This window comes from Sciurus vulgaris (genome assembly GCF_902686455.1).
Source record: "Sciurus vulgaris genome assembly, chromosome: 3".
Lineage (NCBI taxonomy): Eukaryota > Metazoa > Chordata > Mammalia > Rodentia > Sciuridae > Sciurus > Sciurus vulgaris.
In genome coordinates this window covers 88,609,252-88,625,100 of record NC_136463.1, presented here as the reverse complement: position 1 = coordinate 88,625,100, position 15,849 = coordinate 88,609,252, and the positions used below count along the sequence as shown (strand labels likewise).

Below are 15,849 nucleotides of genomic sequence, written 5' to 3'. Positions count from 1 at the left end.
ATCTATATAGAAGTGCAAATTAGTGCAGCCACTCTCGAAAGCAGTATGGAGATTCCTCAGAAAGCTTGGAGTGGAACCACCATTTGACCCAGCTATCCCACTCCTTAGCCTGTACCTAAAGGACTTAAAATCAGCATACTACAGAGATGCAGGCACATCAATGTTCATTGCCGCTCAATTCACAATAGCCAGATTGTGGAACCAACCTAGTTGTCCTTCAATTGATGAATGAATAAAGAAACTGTGAATAAATAAATAAATAAATAAATATATAAATATATATATTTATATATATATACATACACACAATGGAATATTACTCAGCCGTAAAGAATGATAAAATTATGGCATTTGCAGGCAAATAGATAAAATTGGAGAATATCATGCTAAGTGAGATAAGCCAATCTCAAAAAACCAAAGGATGAATGATCTCGCTGATAAGCGGATAATGACACATAATGGGGGGTAGGAGGGAGGCAAGAATGGAGGAAGGAGGGACTGTATAGAGGGAAAACAGGGGTGGGAGGGGTGGGGGGGAGGAAAAAATAACAGAATGAATCAAACAGCATTACCCTATGTAAATGTATGATTACACAAATGGTATGCCTTTACTTCATGTACAACCAGAGAAACAACATGTACCCCATTTGTTTACAATAATAAAAAAAAAAACCTGAAAAAAAATGTGAATACTTTCAATAAAAAAGGAAGTAGATGGAAGTTTATGTTGTTTCCAAATGGGACATATTAGAAATAAATCTGTTATAAATATTTATGTGCAAGTATTAAGGTCAAAACATTTTCATTTTTTTGAGGTAAAATAAAAAGAATAGAATTCCTGCATGGTCCTTTAGGTGTCTGTTTAACTTTATGCCAACTGATATTCTAAGTTTGTCTTACTATTTTATTTCCCACCAGTAATGCATGAGAATTTCAGTTGTTCTGCATCCTTGTTAACACTTGAGATTGTCTATCTTTTCAATTTTGTCAATTCTAGTGGGTGTGGATAAATCTCATTGTGATTTTAATCTACTGTTCTCCAATGACTAATGCTGTTGAATATCTTTTCATGGATTTTTTTTTTTTTTTTTTTTTTTGCTATTTTTTCAACTTTGCTGCAGTGTATGTTTAAGTCTTGTTCATTCTAATTGGGTTACTGTCTTATTAAGTGCTAGGAATTCTTAGAGAAGTATTTTTCTAAATTTCCATTTTGTGAGTTATTTTTTTCTAAGTAATTTTAATTTTATTGAATATGGTATGAGAAAAATGCTCTAGATGAGACTTGATTGTGAACTTGTAGTCTGTTGTCTATTGACAGTGCTTGATATAAAGGAAACAATGATTCTCAAGTCCCTTTCCTCTGAGAAATCTTGTCCTACATCAGTATTTCTTGAATTTAAGAATAGAAGCACTTGCAACAACATTCATTGACCACACATTTTTAAGTACATTGCAGTGTGCTTCATTCCTTCATTGATTCATTACTTGATACAATGTACACCGAATACCTAGCATGTGAGTGATCTTTAGCTACATGCTGGGACATCATGAATGTTGTACTATAAACTGACAGCAGAAAATTAAATCATCCAGTAACCATAATAAACTCTTATAGTATTATTGTATGTTGATTTGGTTTTCTATAAAGAGACAAATCATATTTGGGAACTTGGACTAGTAGATCACTTCCTCCTTGAAATCCCCTCTCTACTCAGTTCCTGCTGGGGTGCTCAGTCTCCTGGTTTGCCTTCGACCTCACCGGCTGCCACTCTGGTTGGTTTTCTTTTCTGGTTCCTTATCATTTTCTTGACTGTTTAAAGTTGAAGTGCCTCATGATTCAATACTTGAACATCTCCACTGGACTCACAGCCCTGATGACGCACTGATTTGATGGGTTTAAATTAGCCATCTATGGTGTGTACAACTCCAAAATTTACATTTCCACCCTGGATTTGTATCCTGAACATTATACATTGATATTCATTAAAATGTCTACTCAATATCTCATTTTGGTTGACAACATCAATAATAATAACCACCAGCACCAATGTCAACTCCCTGGAACCCAAGTTCCATCACCCCAAACACTTATGCGGTGCCTAAAAACCAGGAACTATTCTAGGAGCTTTATGCAAATTAACTATTTTGAAATTAATAGACATCCCAATCTTAACACATCCAAAACCAAACTCCTGATTCTTCCAACAAAATTTGCTCCTAGTTTCTTCATTTCAATTAATAGCAACTCCATCCTCTTGGATGCTAAGGTCAAATGGCTTGGAGTGATTTATTCCTTCCTTTCTTTCAAAGGCAGATGATCATGTCCCTTCTTATGTTACTGTGTCCTCCCATATCATCTCTGTAAAAAACAAGTCCTTACATTGGCCTGTTCATTCCCACCAATGATCTGTCCTCCATGCCCACCCCCGTTAACTCCCTCCTGCTCTCTTGTATCCCTATGGTCTTTTTAATGTTATTAGACCTTACTAGGTATAATCATACTTAAGGGCTACTTATACTGGCTCTTTCCACCTCATAAGCCTGTCTCCCCAAATATCTGTATGGTTTGTCTTTTTCTCAACATACTTTAGTCACTAACTCAAGCTCAGTCTTCTCAATGAGATCTTCAGTGTACTCACTACTTAAGCTTGTATTCCCCCCAGCTCACCCTGCTTTATTTTTCTCCAAAGTGCTGATTACCTTCTAACTGGATATACCGTACTTACATATTCTATTCTAATGTCTGTCTTCCACTTCATAATCTGAGATCCACAAGGTCACAGTTTGTCTGATTTCTCACTCATATATTCATTCCAGCACTGACCTTAGCAATCACCCAGTAAATAATTGAGAAAACTGAACAGGTTATCTTTGAAGTTAGTACCTAGGATTTGATAAATTGGAGCAGGGTATTAGATTAAAGGCTATCACTTACCCCTGATGCACTTGAAAACACAAGTGGGAGGATACACAGTAGAACTCATAAAATTTCTTGTGTTGGATGGTTTCTGAAACCAAGTATCTAAATCTCAGCTGTAGTCGTCGTCCGTCCCCGCCCCCCCAGTACAAATTAGCTGAACAGGGTTACTTGGTCACCAGCATAATTCATGCTAATGGAGAAGAACCTTTTTGAAATACTTATTTCTTGTACCATGTTAATCTTTTAAGAATTTTTATTTAATAAATGCATTGACAATGCAAAAACTATAGTTTTAAACATTAGTAAAAATATCTTAAAATCTGACCAGTATCATTACCCTCAACTTATTTATTTACAGGGTAACACTTGAACCCCACTTTACCTCAGTATGTCTATGATTTTTAATTCTGATCTGAAAACTGAAATTCAAACTATCAGTATTCATAGAGTGCCCATAGCTGTATAGTGTCGTTGTAAGCACCACTGAGCTATAAAATAAGTGGAAGACACAGTCTCTGCCTAGATAAGTGGGTGCTTAATGTGGCTTGCACACATTTTTCAAGTACAGCATAAAGCAAAAGAATGATTTGAGCACTAATTTAAAACTCCATTCAATTTTCACAGTAAAGTATATTTATTTTTGCCCAGCTCTTAAACCTATCTGAATAAGTGGCTTAAAATTTCTCCTTTGCAACTTTTCCACTGATGATTTGTTTATCTAACAAATTATTACCCCAACAAATACTGTCATTCAAGGTAATTGAACATTTCCCAGCACTTGAGATAAATGTACAAAACCAGGTATAATCCCATTGGTAGTATTCTTTCATGTTTTAAGACTTGTTTATGTGTTTCTAGGACTATTGTTATTTTTATTACACTTAAAAAGAAACTCTTGAGGTAGGCCTTGTGAATCTATCACCAGTACAAATGTATGTGGTTATATTAAAATGGCATATTTAAATAGCTCAAAGTATATTAAAAAGAGCATCTCATTTTATCTGCAGAAGAAACTTTTATTTTGGAAAAATATCGATTTTAGGAGTCATTATTTTCTAATAAAATACCATTTCTTGAAAAGTAGCAGTTTCATGAGAAAATGGAAAATTTACGAGATTCTTTAAAGGCAAAATGGGTCTAAACTGAGTTCAGCATTTTCTGGCCCAAAATAAATTTCCCTTTATCTCCAGAAATGCCAACAGGATTTCTTCCTCCATAGGCTTTATTCCCAAATGTACTTGGGAGCTAACTTCTGACTCCAGACAAATGGCTGTTAGTTCCAGTTCTTACCTGCCAATTAACAATACTTTGGATATCTGTGCCAGTCTCTGGGTCAGCTCCATGATAAGATTAAGGGACCTGTTTGTTTGGTTCATTAGCAGAAATTCGTTCCACCCAGACAGAGGGAGGGTTGTGGGTGGGGGCGGGTAGAAAGCCAGGGCCCTCCTGAAATGGATCTTTTCTTTCTTTTCTTCTTTTTCTTTTCTTTCATTTTACACTAGAAACTGGGAAATGGAAACAGTTTCCCCTTCTGGATCTCTACTTCCCGTTTTCAGTTCCTTGGTTGGGGCAGTAGGGCGGACAATAGAAGCCTCCAGGCCTCCTCTCCTCTTCAGCGCTGGGTCCCAGTTGCCCCTCTCCCTCGCCTCTCCTCCCCGCCCCTCACCCACCGGCTCCCCCAACTCCGGCTCCAGGCGGAGATTTGTCAGAACCGTTCGGTTGAGACTGATTATGATTGCAGCAGATGGGCTGGATTTGACAGCGCTGAATCTAAGCAGCTTCTAACTGGGGGTTGGAGGGGGGGCGTGAAGGGGCGGGGAGGGGGAGAAGACTGGGGGTGGGAATCCCTGGGCCGGAGCCTCCTGGTAGGAGCGCACGCCGTGCAACCCCGCCAGGCGCTCCGGGGCAGCTCTTTGACAACACGCCTCACAGGAAAGTGGCACTGCCGACTGGAGGAGGAACGAACGCCAAGGAAAGGTCCCGTGGCTAAGAGGGCGCTGGGACACAGGAAAGCAGGCACAGGGGCACTGGCAGCCGAGCACAACAAAGCAGAAGAGCGCGAGGTGCCCCGGCTGTGGACCGTGCGTGGCCCAGGCTTGCCATGGCAAGTTTGTCAACTCCGGACTCTGTGGTCAGTGCTTTGCTGCCCGCGAAGTGATGGCAATGCAGGGTCTCCCCCAAGGGGGAAAGCGCCCGCCCTGCCCACAGTCCGCTGCAAAATGCTCCAACGCAGGCCAGGTAAGGAGACACCAACCCGCACCCCTTCCAGAGGTGTCCCCAGCGCACGGCCTCCCGTGATGCACAAGCCCCCTGTCCTTCAGCTCCTTTGGCTCTCCCTGGTCTCTGGACCGGTGCTTCTGAGTGTCCCTCCTTGGTCTCCTCGTTCCACCTCTGCCCTCCATCGCCTTCTGTCACCGGTCGCCCGCCCTTTCCCCTTTACCGGATCCCAACAGCAGGGGGAGAAGTTCGGGAAGGTGGCAATGAGGGTAAGGGTTCTTTCTCTCTTCTCTGAAATCCCAAAGCTGGCGCCAGGACGTGAGAGGCAGGGCAGGCAGGAAGGTGGGTGGAATTCGGGTCTGTGAGTATGCGCGCATCCGCCACCCTGCTCCCATAAAACCCAAGCCCAAGCCCAGCGCAGCGCGCGCGCGCGCACACGCACATATCAGATTTTCCACCTGTGGGGCCCCGTTTTGGGGTCGGGAGCGCAAATGAAAACACGCACACGTGCAGCCACACTTCCACGTCTGCATACTCCGGGGACTCCCAAAGGGCCGGGTGTAGGCTGGCACAGAAGGGTCTTGAGGGTCTTGAGTACCCTGGCCTACTCCAGTGCACGGGGCCCATATCCAGGTGCTAGCAGAGTTGGCGCACCAGGGAGGCCCGAGTCTGGTGATTTGGGCATAAAGTGTTACTGTGGCACGAGAAACCCACTCTCCTCTGGGAATATGTGGTGTGGGTCACTGCCTGGCCAGCCTCCAGTAGGGTACATCCGCCCCCACCTAGCACTGCCGCTGCCCCTCCCTCCTTATGCACCTGGTCCCTGACCTTGTCTGCCCAGCCCAGGACCTTTCGTCCAGGTGGCTCCTTTCTCCCTGCCTCTATCTGCCTCTGCTCACTAGGAGCGTGTGCCCTGTTGCTACTGGCAACTGCTTGTGCCGAAAGCTCAGCCCATAAGCTGCTTAATGTTGATTGATGGGCAGAAATACGATATTTTCTGGAGTGGAGCTGAGCGGTTGCGGGTCTACTGGCCCTCTTGCCTCAGAGCCCTGCAGTTGGCCTGGGAGGTGGACCCTCCTCTAGGCCCCACCCCCATCGAGCTCCCAGGAGAAAAAGGGCTGTTAGGTTATTCTCATCTCTTCAGAGTAAACACAGAGCCGGTGTTTGCTTTTCTTCTGAGTAACCGGTAGATACCCTGGCATTTCTTCCCATCCTTGAGGCTTCTGTTAAGTTGGATAAAATAAGAGATCCCTTTTCATGGCCGTTGTCGCTTCCTTCTTAATGCTCCTCCTCAGCTACTCCTATACCCCTCTTTACACATAAGTATCCAAGTACTGAGAGCTATTCTTTCAAATGTTCACAGAAGCATTTTTCGGTATTTATTTCCAGAAATGAAAAAAAAAAAAAAAAAAACATTGTGTATAAATACTTCCTCTTTAGTTGCTTTTTTCTTGCTCTGTGTCTCTTCCCTCCTAAGTCACACAGTTTGTTATTTCCACACCTAAGACACAGTTTAGGAAAACAGTCTGCTCTTATAATGCTTTATTCAGAGGTGACCAATGCCTATTTTGTGATTTTTTTTTTTTTTTTTTTTCATTTTAATCCTACTCACACTGCAGCACCCCTTCCCTTTTCTGGTTTGGCAGCCTCCTTCTCCAAGCTATTATGATTATACAGATTTTCTGGACTGATATGAATTCCTGTCTGCATCTACTCCATTGTCTCCTCGCCTACAAAGGATTAGATTTCATTATCAAAGGAATTATTTTTAAGAAAAAAATTTGTCCTGCAGTATTTCTTCCTAACACCACATTTTTTTGTCTGAGTATTTTAAGTTGCCCTGCTTTGTTGCTGTTGTTATTATTATTATTGTCTGTGCAGGTATTTTTGGAAATCATGGGGGTGTTTTTGAATCATTCATTTATTCATTCGAACACTTTCTTTGAGGGGTTTCCATATATTGAACATCAATATAGGCCCTGGGGTGGAAATGAAGCAAAGAGGAGGCCCAAATGTGTACTAGTATTAAAGCCACCATTACAGCTGCGTTGTGATTATGGCTATGATGGTTAATATAATAACAGCACACTCCATTTGATTAGGACTTTACAGTTTACAAAGAGCTTTCATAGGCATTATCTCCTTTAATCCCAGCAGCAAGAATTTTAAATAGCAGGGATTCCACCCAAAGGTCCAGTAATGCTCACCAATCCTGCTTAACCAAAAAGAAAGAGAATGTTGCAAATCATCCCAACAGCTGATGGAGCTTTAAAACACAGAATAAACAATTCGGAAGAAGCTTATGAAGCTTAGTTACTGGAATGTAACTTGGAGAAGATAAGTGAAATGCGTGTACAGGGTATATTAGCAGGAAGGCATCCTGGGAAAAGACTCCATCCCGCAACCTTGGTGGCCCAGTGAGCTGCTGGCTCTTGGAGGTGGAGGCTTTCCAGGGCTCTGGACTGCTGCCTTATCCTAGGATCTAAAATGGGATGAAAGTGTTAGCACAGAGTTGCTGAGAGACTAGCAAATTAAGCAAAATGAGTAGGCAATGATGTTACTTTCTTTAGCTACAAAGCATTCTTGAGATATCCGCAAGTTTCTAGCATATATTTACTTGAGAAGTGAAGCAATTTTCTGTACTTAGAGCATAAAAAAATGAGTTTGTGTGCCTTGTCTGAGCCATAATGAAGACAATTGAGGTTTTGAGCATTTTTACCCATTACTTTGAAAACCAGGCATATCTCACATGGATAAATGGCAGTTTCTGGGTTTTTTTTTTTTTTTTTGATACATAATTTATAGGGAGCTAGTACAGTAGACCTTCATGTAGGTTTGTTCCCTTTCTCTGCTTCTTGAACATGCAGGGTGCAGGGCAGCCGTTCTCTGACTTCATTGTGAATATCATTTGTGACTTACCTTCAGAAATAGTTTCTAGAATGACAGATGGTAGTTAAATATTTGGGTCGTTTATCATTCTGAAGTTTTGTTAACAGGGTAGCATAAGTTGTTAGGCTCTGGGTATGCTGGATAACACAAAAGCCAAGGACATAACCCAGGGTAAGGTTTTTCATGATGAAGGTTGGAGATATTCAGAGGTTTTTATTGTTTCATATCATGGGATTTCTTGGTAACTTGTAGGTGTGTATGATTTTTGCTAGAGTTTGTTTACTCAAAACTATTGTATATTGAATATCTCTTACTTTATGTGTTAGTTTTGCATAAATGTGACCAAAACACCTGAAAAGTACAACTTAGAATAGGAAAAGTTTATTTTGGTTCATGGTTCCAGATTTTTTTCCATGGTCAGCAGAGTCTATTGCTCTGGGCCCAAGGTGAGGCAGAATATCACGTTGGGTAGAAGGACCTCGAGCAGGAGCACAGCTTTATTTCTGGCAGCCAAGCAAAGAGAAAAAAGGGAACACCTCTCAATGATCCACCTTCTTCAGCCATATCCTGCCTACCTATACTTACCACTCAGTCCATTCAAAGTAGGATGGACTGACTAGGTTACAGGTCCCATAATTCAATAATTCGCCTTAACATTCCTACATCAACACAGGAACTTTTGGAGAACACCTCATATCTAAACACTGGAAATAATCGGGATCAGAAGTGTTTAGGATGTTCAGTTTGTTTTTAAAGAGTACTTGCATATACAAAATGAAATATCTTTGGGCTTGGGCCCAAATATAAATATGAAAAGAATTTGTTTTACATATAATGTATACATATAACCTGAAGGTGATTTCATAGAATATTTTTAGTGCATCTATGTTTTGACTGCACAAACTCACAGGAGGTCAAGTATAAATTTTTGTCCCTGTTGGAATTAACAGAACATTTTGAATTTTGTAGCATTTTGGATTTTCAGATTGGTGATACTCCACCTATATTCTGTATTTGACATTCCTGGGTATTAGGTTTCATTTATAGATGTTACACAATTTTGTTTATCTATGTCTCTATATTGGTTTTATGCCAAGAAAAAGGACATAATAAAAACATCTGTTGTTTATTTAGGAAGTAAAATTGGACATAGTGAGGGTGGTGAGCCCTTTTCTAAGGGCACGTCAGTAACTGGCTTCTGAAATGATTTTTAAAGAGACGTGGAGTTGATTCCAGCCTTAGGCATACTTTGATTTGTAATTTAACATGAGAGATTTTAGCAAGGAAAAGTTGTGGGCACTACACTGATAGCTGGTGTCCTTCTGGCACAGGGTTGCCTGTCTTCTCCACTGTCCTTTAACCTAGTGTCCCATTAATTATTCATTCATTTGATAAATTTTTGCTGAGGTGCTGTTTCAGAGACTAAGCCTCCTTGCTTCTAAGACATAACTATGCCATTTCTTGCTTACCCATAGTCTCCTTTCAGATACCTGAAAGTTTACCATTTGGGGTATCTGTAGGTTTGGTTTAAAGGCAGGATGCAGGTGTTTGAGAGAGTTTCCTATTGCAGAGTAGTACAGTGTTGCTGGCAGGGGCAGCTGTGAGGGCTGGGATTGTATCCTAGGAATACAGTGTTCTGCCCTCTTTTTTAAGAGAAACTGAGAAAGTTTTCTAAGGTAAACTCAGTTTTCATGTGTCCCTTTAGCTCAGACAGTAGGTAGCAATGCATTAAATAAACAGCCCCTATAAATTTGTCACTCAGCTATGAGTGTGGCTCTTTCATATTAGTAGACATGACATGACAAGGTGCTTCAAGGAGGATGCCAGTACTTAGATTTTCGGTAACCTGGCAGGTGGGCAGAGGTGATAGGGAGGGAAAGAAACGAATCATTTTTTATTGACTTGGAAGGTATTGAACATAAGTCAGAGTCTGTAGTGCTATGAGTAAAACTGGCATCTCTGTAGATGGATGTTTACGAACTCAGTTTTGCTAAGACAGTCAGTAATGTGGCTGGTGGTTGTGAGTTCAAACTTGGGATTCATAGAGACCTGGACTCACAGCCTGATTTTATCATTCACAATTGATTTGGGCCAGGGTTGTTAATAACTTTAACCTATTTCCCATCTGTAAAATACAAAAAAGAAAGTTATGTGCATTTATAAAATGTTAAGAGTTAATCTAACAAATATTAAGGGCTTAGCAGTGCTTAACAAACAAGAAACCCCACAGATCTTGGTGGCTATGGTCTTCTAATATTTTCATGTTGCTTTGGGATGGATAAGGTGGCCTTTTTCATCTTAATCTTATCTCTGAACCTCCTCTCAGCATCATGCAGAGAACAATCATTGTGAGGAAGTATAGTTTAAAGCAATTATAGCGACTTTCAGAGGGAACATGAGCCCTCCACTGTGTGACAGGAGATGATACCTGCCCTTGAGAAGCAACAGGTGTCAGTCAATAAAATAAACATTTTAGTTTACAAGGTAAGCCTAGAAAGTTTGAGTTAACTTTCAATTCACTAAATGTCTGTGAAAGGCTCTGCTGGTCTGTAAGGGATGCAGAAATGAAGGTTGATATAAGAAGTAACAGCATAACAGTGAGGAACACTGAAATGTGCCTGTCGCTTATTAAATCCCTGGTATGTGTCAGACAAATGCCATAATTACATCTTCAGACATTTTCACATCTTTGGACTTCATATCAAGTCTTTATCTGTGAGATATGTATTATTATCTCCATTATAGATATATATAAAGTATAAACTTAATAATTATACTAATATATTTAATATGTTAAAGATGCAAAGTGCAGCATTATCCTTCCAGATAAACCTACCTAAGGTGGGTTTCTTTTTAGTTTTGAGTGAATTGTTTGAAGATCTTGAATGTGATTCTTTATTAACTATGCTATCCAGGGTTGTATTAGGTTCCACAATCTCTTGAACCCCCTACTCTGTTCACAGCATTATAGAAGTGAGAAAGAGGAAAGATCAGGCCTTGTTAACCACTGAGAAATTTGTTCTTCCTTTTTCCATTCTTCGTTCATTTTCTTTGCAAATGCCTCCAGGGAAAAATATCTCTTCTCCTTGTAAGACTCTCTTAGTCTAAAGACCATATTATCTTCAATTTTGTGATTTTATTTTCCTATGTCATAAAATGTAAGCTACCAACATTTTTTCCTTAATTTAATTCCTAGCAACTTTTGCATGTGGGCACATGTTAAGTAGTAAATGCAGCATTATGAGTAAAAATAAATTAGCTCAGCTGACTGGCATTGTGGTCAGACTGAGCATACAACACACAGTTCACCTGATGCAAATTTGGGTGAACTTTACATCTCCCAGATTGTGCTCTGAAACCCCCAACTCCTGTGGTTTTCATGTTAGTCACTGCTTGGATTCTTGTTGTTATTTATTTTTAAGTTGCATTTGTTTGGCTTTTAACACTGTACTGTCACTCTCTCTACCTTCTCCTAAGTGACAGGTGATCTAACTCAACTATTACTCTCTTCACCTATTTTTCTATTGAGATTGTATAAAATAGACTGTTAATTCAAAAATCTGTCCTGGTGCTTTTATCATAGGAGCTTTAATTGGGCTAAATTAGTACTACATGAAAAGGGAATCACATAGGGCTATCTAAATACTTTGTTTTGCATGTGAATTGTAATCTTTAGGATCTCTAAGGAAAATGTTTATTAACTCAAGAAGGCATAGATGGAGATTGATAGCCCACCCTCTACTGTGTTCCATTGTAAAGGAATTACAGCATAAAAAGTTCCAGACAAACATCTTTAGTATATTCAGGTAGAAGGTCTCCTTTCCTGCCTTCTTTCATTGATTTCTGCATTCAGTAGTTGATTCAAGAGACTTATTAGGTGCCCACCATGTGTTAGGCAGTGCATTGGGATTAGAAGGTGATTGTGACCAGCATTCAATAGTCTTAAATATCGAACTCAATTTAGCAAAACAAAATCATTGGTTCTCAAACCAGTAAACCAAAAAAGTCAAACATTGTGTGTTCTGCACTCTTACTGCTCTTGACACCCTTTAAATAAGACTTATTTTAAGCTGTCTCATCCTTGTGTTCATAAACTATATAAAATTGCTCTTTCTTTTTCCTAGAACTTCGAGAAGGTAGAGCCTTTTTTTCTTCTGTACCTCAGTTTATCCTAATTTTTCCCTGAGCTGTTTCCAGTTTTTTTTTTTTTTTTTTCTTGGTATTTGACACCTAGTAAGAATTTACTACATAACTGGTGACTAGAAGGAAGGAAGGAAGGAAAGAGAAGAAACTTACTGTACTGGGATTTAGCAAATTATTTGACTTTTCTTCTCTTTCTGTGAACCCCTGTATTCTATCTTTGATCTTATCAGGGACAATCTTTTTTTTTTTTTTCCATTGGGTAATTCCCTTTGAATTGGGTTTGGTGCACATGGCCTTGTGATTACTCATTTGTTGTTTTGGTGTTGGGAGTGCATCCTTGAATCCTGGTGCAGCATTGTAGACACCCCTCACCTACTCTGCTAAATTACTGCTACTCTGATAATTTCATTCTATGTTAACATGCCTCCCCCTTCCTTTCCCTACACTGACACAATTGGAGCAACCCACCTTATTTTCATTAAAAGATATTTAGCACCTGCACAGAGTAAGATCTTATTTTAGGTTTCATGAATCTATAGTAATTAGATATAAAATGTGAGTCGTTGTGAACTAGTTATAAAAGTAGTTATCTAATCCACATTCCCCTAGAGCTTATAATTTAGGTGGAGAAAGGGGGTGCCATCATTCAAAATACCCCAACACTTAATGCGGAGCTGGTATAGAAAAATAAGTGTAGCAGGATGTTGAAAGATGGGATGATGGATGGGTCAGTGAGGTTAGGATAGGCCTGGGAAGGAGGATAGGAGCTGACCCTGATGGAACTTAGACATAAGAGCAGGAGAGAGTGATCCATCAGTCATCAGATGGCTTGAGCCGAGCAGGGACATGAACAGCTCTGAAAGAGGGTTTCCAGCAGTAGCAGGGCCCCTTGATATAGGTTGTAGCCTGTACGATAAGTAGTTTGGACTTTGTGCTCTGGGCCAGCATTTTCCAAGATGCATCTTTCTGGAACACTAATTCTACTGGATGTTGTAGGGTACTAGTCAAAACAAGTTTCTGTGGTTGAAAGAATAAAAAAACTGGGATAATTTTTTTGAAGTTATTTCCTGTGGAATTTCTTAGTGGTTTTAATATGCTAACCTACATTATTTATGCCTAAGAGCTTCCCCAAATAGTTTTGATCCCTCAATCTGTTTTAAATGGAGCTCCTTGGGAGGGGAGTTATCTGTGAAGCCTATTTGGGAAATGTTAGAAGTCATTGATTTTGAATCAGGGGCAATACTGGGTTACTGGTGTTGGAACATGAGTTTGCAAATGATGCATAGGATGGATCTGAACAGAGAATGGTTAGGGGACTCTGGCTCTGTCTAGATGGATGTGATGAGGCTTGAATTTGTTGGTGAGGCATGTGAATGGGAAGGAAGGGAAAGATTTGATGACCTATTAGATATTAGGATACAAGAACCTCCACTCATCTGTAAATGACCAGACGAACAAAGTATTGCAAAAATAGAAGGATCTAGGGCTGGGGATATAGTTTGGTTGGTAGAATGCTTACCTCACAAGCACAAGGTCCTGGGTTCAAATCCCCAGCACCACCAAAAAAAAAAAAAAAAAGAAGAATCTAGAATGGCTCACATTTTGAGATGTGTTTACATTAGGAGTCTCAGGTAGCAAACTCTGTATGGTTTTCTGAACTTCTTTATCCTCTGCATGATCATCAAAGATCATGAGGTATTCCAAAAGTACTCAGAACTCAAAGAGACAGGGATGACTTTGTCGACATGTCCCTTTTATAAAACACTGAAAACACAATGCTCAGCTATGTCAAGCAACATGTCAGATGTAATATTGGCCTAAGTGTCCCTGTGCAGCCCTGAGCACTATCTGCACTGTGGTGTGGCCAATATACGCCCAGGAAGGAAGTGTCTGCAACATGAAACTGACTCTACACCCTGCTATGGAGAATCTGGCTCTTTAACTTAAGTGTACTTTTTCCTGTTTAACTCATCCTGAGGAACTTTATCAGAAAGGACAGTGGGCACAGTATAAAGATTACACAGATGTTTCTGCCAGCTTTCATGAGTTTATTCATCCTTAGAGATACAAAGGATTTCAGCACTGCATGTTGGAATCTATCATTTGTCTGTCTCCACTGCAAGGACTGGCCTATGGATTTGTTCATGATCTTTATATTCTGCTTTATCTATGGGCATGAAGTTCTGCTTCTTCAGTCATTCATGTAATTTATGTAGAATAATGATTTCTTTTTCCATAATTACTTTCTGTCATTTTGAGTAGTGTTCTTAACACTTTTAAAAATAGACAGTGGAATGAAGCAGTACTGTAAAATGAGAAGCTGAGCTGTTTTCCCTCTTGAATTGTTCATCAGGGTACTTATGGTAAGTTTCCCAGTTTTCTTACATATTTACGAATATAAATGAATTGAACTGCTTAATTAATAACTCATGTAACCTATATATTTGCTTCTTTCCATGCCTACACTTGCCACAACTCTGTTCATGTATTTGGTAGCTTACAAATGATTCAAAGTAGTAGTGGTCATTAGTGTGACTATTTCTGAATATTTTTCTCCTTTATTGTTTGTACTTCCATAAAATATCTTAATCCTTTTTATTCTCCTGCCATATTGCTTATCTGCATTTTACATGGCCTTGAAAACCCTGAGTTGTGTTTCTTCGTGCTTTTACTTGAAAGATTTCTGCCTACTGGTGTCTTATTAAATTAACTTGTGCTACAAAGATATATGCCATTGTCCTTGAATGTGTTGACTACTTCAGGCTGAAGAAGTTCATGTTGATGCATAAATTCTTTGTTTGACTGCCTACCTTGGATAAATTTGCTAAATCATTGCAAAATTGCTCCTTTTTAAAAGTAGTTGTCATGTGTATGCCATGTCTCATATACTAACACCTATGGATGGAACCATTCTGGTGGATCCAGCATGGGTATCTTACTGCGGTTATTTGGTTAGCCAGCATTCAAGGACCTCGTGTTGCTGCATAATCTAAGGAGGCATGGCAATGAAGCCACAGCTGGGGAGGAGATTCTTATCGGGCACATTAAGAAATGGCTTCTAGCATGCTTGATTAAAACAAGAAATTTTAACTGTGCAGTGTATTTTTCTTCCATTAATTGTAGACTAATAACTGATGGATGGGAAATAATGTTATGTCTCTACCAGTTCATGTGGCCACGTTTATTTTTTGTTTAGATGGTTACAATGCAGTCAACATATTCTACCAGATAGTTTATCCTTTTTTTAAGCCACAAAATGAATATGCTTGTGAAAATATTGGCTGTTCCTTTCAACATGTGGATTGAAGAGTATTTTTCAGAGTTTTATGAGTGTTATTTGATTAAAAATACAAACATAAACAGTATATTATTAATATTCATAATTATAAAACACTTGTAACAGCCTTTTGGAAAGACTGGAAGAAAGACCTGCCAAGTCAACCATCATCATGCTAGAGTGTTCGTTACTTTGGGGGCACAGTTTTTCCTAACAGGATTGCTAATTCCAATAAAGGGTTTAATCTAGATGCCTACTCATAGTTTCTGTTTTTATGTAATTAGGTTCAGAAGATTGGATAAGGTTCTCATTTGTCCAGTGAACAAATGACAACATGCCACATAACTAAGCATACACATGCATTGTATGCTTTTATTTAGCAGGGATTAGTACAGTTGTCAGA

The 15,849-nt window shown here is 39.6% G+C and overlaps 1 protein-coding gene across 11 annotated transcripts in view; it reads left to right on the top strand.

The window, feature by feature from the left end:
- Positions 1 to 15,849, top strand: part of NCKAP5 (NCK associated protein 5) — a 1,127,143-nt gene that overhangs the window by 443,187 nt on the left and 668,107 nt on the right. Inside the window, exon 1 of one of the 11 annotated variants that reach the window (XM_079135597.1) lies at positions 4,758 to 5,158. The exons of the other annotated variants lie outside the window; for them this stretch is intronic. The gene's annotated coding sequence lies outside the window, so the exon portion shown is untranslated. Of the gene's footprint in view, positions 1 to 4,757; positions 5,159 to 15,849 lie in introns of those variants that run through there. 11 annotated transcript variants of the gene reach the window in all.